The sequence below is a fragment of the Carassius auratus genome, chromosome 40 (genome assembly GCF_003368295.1).
Source record: "Carassius auratus strain Wakin chromosome 40, ASM336829v1, whole genome shotgun sequence".
Classification (NCBI taxonomy): domain Eukaryota; kingdom Metazoa; phylum Chordata; class Actinopteri; order Cypriniformes; family Cyprinidae; genus Carassius; species Carassius auratus.
The window spans coordinates 14603640-14610010 of NC_039282.1; positions in this window are offsets into that span (position 1 = coordinate 14603640).

Genomic DNA, 6371 nt, shown 5'->3' on the forward strand with positions numbered 1-6371 from the left:
ACTGTATACAGCTTTTGAACCTTTTTTTTTTTCTGAGTGTAAGTGATCTTAAATTCAAGTTTGACTTCTGGTCCGGCCTCCGAGAGATTCGTATGAGGATGTCACCTTCGGTGGCTAGCTGCGTCACTTCATAAGTTTTAGGCCTTGTAAACCACAATTAAGTTGTTTTTAACTGTTATTAGTCACTTTTTGAAATCACTGGGAAATAATGAAGAGATTTAATGGATATTGTTACACTAGCTGTAGCTCTAGTAGTGTTCTGGGAGAAAACAGTAAGTTATTTTTATTTTTTTTATGCTTTGGAAGAAAGATGCTCAACAAGGCTGTGTTTATTTGATCAAAATGTATTACGGTATTAGTTTTGGTAGTGCAAACTGACTTCACAAATGTTTTCTCTAAATAAAGTAACTAGTGTTGGTTTCTTGATTAGATATGAATAGATATAAATATACTGTTTTGTTTTTTAAAATACGTTTGAATAAAGGTTCATCAGCCTGTGTGAACGGACAGATTTAAATTACTCATGATTCACATAAGTGTGTTTTTCTTGATCCAATGAAGAAACGTGTTTGTAACTTTTTCTTTTTCTACTTTTCAGGACGGGAAATAGCAACAAAAGTTTAACTTCTGATTCGTCATCTACACACTCTACTTGTAAGTGTAACACTACTGACACCTAGTGGTTAAAATAAATTCCGTCACTACATTAAAGGCTTGGTTCACCGAAAAATTATGTCAATAATAACTCCGTTCATCTTCGGGACACAGTTTAAGATATTTTAGATTTAGTTCATTTTTCAGTGAACTTACCCTTTAACAACGTATTGTGTGAAGTGTTCGTTCTTGTATTAAAACAGCCTTTGTCGTGTATCCTGGATATCCTGAGAAATTAGGCACTTTAAAATTATTACAGCCACAGAGGTAAAAATGAGCATTGTGAAGCTATATTTATAATAATCATTGAAAAAGTTGTTCATCTGATTTTTGTGGAAACTGATCATTTTTCAGAATTACTTGATGAATACAAACAAATGTGTCTTTACTGAATACATATATTAAGGAAATAAAATAAAAAATACAAACCTCCAATTATCAGCCACATTTTTGGCTTAACATCCAATTTATTGTGTTATTCAAGATAAATATTATAAAATAAAAATAAATACCTTGTTAAATGTGAGATATTAGTCTATATACCTTATGAAATGTAATAATAATATATAAGGGGATTAAGTATGCATTTTCAATTATAAGGATGCAGTGATAAACTGATAATTATTTTCATATTATAGCCAAAAACCGATTCGATGTTAAAGGATGGCAAAGGTAATCTAGATATCGTCAATATCAATTGCCACAGATATTTTCTAAAAACTATTTTTGTTGTAAATATTTGTTTTATATAAACCATATTCACCTGAGTAAACAGTTTCCCTGATTTCACAACAAATATTACAGTTAAACTGTGATTAGGCCTACTGTGCCAAAACATTCAGAGTTTCATAAAAAATGATGACTGCCCCAGATAGCACGATTCTGAAATAAAGTGAACTCATGCACTCATCCATTTCTGAAGTATTCTACAAGCCTCACTACTTAAGGAAAACTCTGCAAACACAATTCTACATCCTGTCATGCCTTTGAACTTCCTGCGACGAGAGCAGGAAGTGCCTGAGGCAAGTGTCTTTTCTGAAAGAAAATCTGTATTTATGAATAAAAGTGCCTGCCATGTCAAGAACACAAAATAAACTCTTCTCAGCGTTACCTCAGGCTACGAAAAATGGATGATCTTGGCCTCATCTTGACCTTAACCCACATTCAAAATGACTTTTACTCATAGCTCACCGTTAAAATAACCACATAAACTCACAAATGTACAAATTACGTAAAGCACAAAACATTAAATACAACAGTGTTTGTTCAACCCTGTCACCATCGGTCTGCAATACAGCCTGTAGTGGCAATGTGAATACAGTCAAGAGCTCCATCAGGTTGTCACTGGTAACAGATTAAACACAGTTCCCTCTCTCCTTCCACTCACCTGATGCTTCTCAAAGTCAACAGCAGCGATCCAATAGGCATGTTATGTGTTTTCCTGCATCGTCTGGAGGGGACGTCACCCCCCTCTCTTCTAAGAGAGCCACTGTGTTTGTATCTATGGGAAATGAGCGTGAGAGAGCGAGAGTGATCTACTCATCTGCATAAATAAATACATCTAAAGAACAAATTAACCACATTTAGAAATATTTGTACAAATTTGTTATATTTTTTAAATATTTTTTAAAGATTTGTTTGTTCTATTTAAAATATTAAGAACAAATTAACCATTTTTATGAATATGCAGAAATGAATGTTAATTTTTAAAGATTATACCATAAAATAATAATAATAATTTAACTACATTTAGAATTATGCAGAATATATTTTAAATAGGTTTTTTTTTTTTTTTTTTAGCAGCGGTTATTCTAGTCTTTGGTGTCACATACACAATCCTTCAGAAATTATTTTAGTATGCTGAATTGATGCTCAAGAAACATTTTCTTACTATTATCAGTAAAAAAAAAAAAAAACATATTTTTGTGCAAAGTGAAACTATGATAAAATGCCTTCAGGATTCTTTGAATCTTTTATAACATTAAAAAAATAATATATATATATATATATATATATATATATATATATATATTCTTAAAACAATTTAATGAATCCTTGTTGAATGAAAACATTAATTAAAAAAATATCTTACTGGCCCCAAAATGATGTACATTTGCCAGATTTTTTTATAACTAATTTTTGTTATTGTACACCTAAATTATAAATGTACACTTAAAAAATCCTTACCACTAAAAAAGAAAATTCAAAAATTAAACTTTTAGAGGTAAAATGACTTAAATACCCTTTGTGTAGGTCTAAACCTCTTGGATGTTATGCATGGTATAGCTGGTTCATTTATTTTGTTTACACCCTTAGCGAACTAATTCACGAGCTGTGAAATGACTGACAGCTTTCTGCATCTATTCTATTTCCCTAAATAACTCACAAACACATTTGTAATATAACTGAAACATAACATTCTATAAAACTGTTCAAACATTGTTTAATTTTCTTCTTTTGTATTCCACACAAGAAACAAAGGAAATCAAACAGATTTGGAACAACATGAGGATGAATAAATGATGACAAAATTAATTTTTTTGAATGAACAATCCCTTTCAGTTAAGTACAATGTCTAAATATGCTGCGTGCAGCACTTTTCAATAAATAGCTGTTTGGAAGCCATTAGCAAATTACTGACAAAAGTGTAAACATCTAGTTGGAAAATGCAACCTAAACGCCTCATATTTAATAAACAATCTCGTTACAAGGCTAAATGAGGCCGCAAATCCCATAATACTGTATATTTTACTGTGGTCAACATCCCATGGAAGGGTTTCATTCCAGGCTAGGAGACATAAAAGATGGGCCTGTTTCTTTCTAGTTCTGCCAACTGGTGCAAGCAGCAGTGTAATGCTACAATCTGAACATGAGTCATTTGGGTTGTTCTGGCAGCCGAACGCCACATTTGGGAGGCTAACAGGACCCATCTGCCATTTCGATGAGGACACAGGCCTGTTATTTTCGCCACATTATACATTTTACCTAATCATGTCTCTGAAAATTGTTTCCAGTGGATTGCATTGTGTACTTGTAATGCAGATCTCGCAGTCAGCACTTAATAGCATAATAGGCCAACAAAATATCAGTGCAAAAGAAGCTCGGATCACTGCTAATGTGAGTTACCCTCGCATCAGTGAGCTTTTAGCTCAAACTTAATGTGCAGGCATGCAACTAACAGTCAGTGATGTCAGGAAAGAGATTTGTGCCAAACCAAGCTGGCATGTGAGCTGTACTACTTTATATAAACAATATCATAACTGAGTACACGGCACATTGTGTCTCCAATGTCTTTGAATGGAATAAAAGATTCCATGTAAAGAATACTTTTAAATGTCAACGGGGACCATTTTTAAAACTCTCATTCAACACACACATAACAGTGCTGATGGTCATTTGCTCACAAATAAGCAAAGCAGGCATCTATATAAAAGCTTTATACTTTTAAGTTATATAATACATAGGCAAAATAATTGGGAAACACCTCTTAATTCCTAAATTGAGGTGTTTGAATCAGAAAATCAAGCACCTACTGTAGAAATGCAGTCTACATTTACAACCATTCATGAAAACATGGGTCATTCTGAAGAGTTCAATGAATTTGACTGTGGTACTTTGATAGGATGCCACCTTTGCAATAAGTCAGTTTATGAAATGCCATGCCTGCTAGATATTCTACAGTCAAGTGTAAGTGGTGTTATTGGAAAGTGAAGTGTTCAGGAACAGCAACAGTTTAGCCTCGAAGCAGAAGATCATGTAAGTGATGTGTGACGTGACATTCAGCCAAGTATGGTGACCCATACTCAGAATTTGTGCTCTGCATTTAACCCATCCAAAGTGCACACACACAGAGCAGAGAACACACACACACACCGTGAACACACATGCACAGAGCAGGCTCACAGATTGCAGAGGTGCATGGTGCATAAAAGCCGCTCCAAAGCTGTAGATTAACAAACTTCAACTGCTATTAACACAAATCTGTGTGGCGGGAGCTTCATGGAATGGGTTTCTATGACCAAGCAGCTTCATGCAAGCCTCACATTATCAAATACAACGCCACGCGTAAGATTTAGTGATGTAAAGCATCCTGCCACTGAACTCTGGAGCAGAAGAAACCTGTTCTGTGAAGTGACGAATCACACTTCTCCGTATGACAATCTGATCGATGAGTCCAGGCTTGGTGGATGCCAGGAGAACGTTACCTGCCTCACTGCATTCTGTCAATTGTAAAGTTTGGAAGAAGAGGGATAATGGCATGGGGCTGTTTTTCAGGAGTTGGGATAGATCCCTTACTCCTAGTAAAGGGAAATCTTCATGCTCCAAAATACCAAGACATTTTGGGCAATGCTATGTTTCCGACTTCGTAGAAACAGTTAGCCCTTTTCTATTCCAGCATGACTGTGCTCCAGTGCACATCAAGGGTTATTAAAACATGGTTGGATGAGTGTGGTGTAGATGAACTTGACTGGCCTCACCTTTGGGATGAACAGGAGCGGATATCACAAGCCAAGCCTTCTCGTCCAACATTAGAGCCTGACCTCACAAATGCTGGATGGATGATTCCCACAAAAAACCACTCCAAAATCTTTTAGAAATCCTTCTCAGAAAAGTGGAAGATATTATAGCTGCAAAAGGGGGACCAATCCCATATTAATATCTATGTATTTAGAATGCAATGTCATTGAAGTCCCTGTTGGTGTAATTGTCATGTTTCCCAATACTTGTCCATCAAGTGTATATTAGATGCAAACGGCTTATTACACATTGATATGTAATATATAACATGTGTTACATAATCCATCAAAAGTGAAATAAATCAGTTAGTGAAGTTTTGCAAGGTTTAACCATGAAAAAAATATAACGCGTTAATATTCTGCAGATTCTGTTAACAACCTTCACTTAAACTATGGCTGCTTCTATCTGTAATGAGCAATAACATTCAACATATTCAATTCAGACACACCTCCAGGGATCTGTTAACAAGACGTTTAACAAATTTGTGATTAATTATTCACACCGTTTAAAGCACACCACCGCACTTTATTCCAGGTGTGAAATCCAGATGCTACAAAACAGTGAAACCATTAACAATGAAATAGTGACAAGTTTGTCTTTCAAACATTAAATTATTTGTCTATAATAATTGCATTATTTGTCTTGCTGACTGACTGCACACTGACTGTAGTGGTTTTTAAAAAATAAACCAAAATGTTCTTTTTTTTAAAATCTTACTAACACTACTATTAGCATCATTTATAATAATATTTTTTATAAAACTAAAACTTTCTTTGAACGATTAATTTCTTCTTGTCGTATAGTGTAATTGCTCTCCAGTGAAACTGGCCCTGACCAGAAATGATCAATAAACAATTCAATTCAATTCAAGTTTATTTGTATAGTTCTTTTTGCGATACAAATCATTGCAAAGCAACTTTACAGAAAATTAAGATTCTACAATATTTAGTAGTAGCTTATCAGTGGTGACTGTCAGTTTATGTGCATATGACAGGAATTTTCTTGAAAATTAAAACAAGACGTAGTCAACCAGATGATGAAAACTATTAACAGCAATTATTATATAATGCAATCACACTTGTTGCGATATAAACACATGTAGGCTATTGAATGAAACGGGGACACAATTTTTACGGATCCTGCTAGCACCACCTGGTGGTAACTTGTACAATTACATGAACCCACACCACAGCTTTCTC